Here is a 471-nt window from a genome sequence, read left to right on the forward strand (position 1 = left end):
CCTTTGTCAGGCTGAGGAAGTACCTGCAGTTGGTATGTCTCCTGGTCCTGGATGGAAGGAATAGTAAAGAAGCCAGAGGCTGGCCTGGCACGCAGTGGAGGCAAGAAAGCCAGTCAGTGAAAATGAAAATGGAGGAATCAGGGGGTAGGAGGAGGGGCCGCAGCGGCAACCGGCCTCGTTAGCATAATCCCGCGAGACGGAACGGCTCTGAAGCGGAAGGCTAGGTTGTTCAACTACTGCTATATCCGCTCCGCCCGCAGTGGATGGAGTAGGCGGGGCTTGGAACAGCGCGGAGTGGAGCGGGGGCAGTGGGCGGGGCTGGGAGCGGCGCAGTTGGAGGGGCGGTGGGCGGGGTTTCGAGTGGCGCGGACGAAAGGGCAGTGGGCGGGGTTTCGAACAGCGCGGGCTGAGGGGCAGTGGGCGGGGTAGTGGGAGGAGGTCGGGCCCGGCTCTGTTCTCAGTGGCTGGCAC

The sequence above is a fragment of the Gavialis gangeticus genome, unplaced genomic scaffold (assembly GCF_001723915.1).
Source record: "Gavialis gangeticus isolate Ggan-Ray unplaced genomic scaffold, GavGan_comp1, whole genome shotgun sequence".
In the NCBI taxonomy this organism is placed as follows: domain Eukaryota; kingdom Metazoa; phylum Chordata; order Crocodylia; family Gavialidae; genus Gavialis; species Gavialis gangeticus.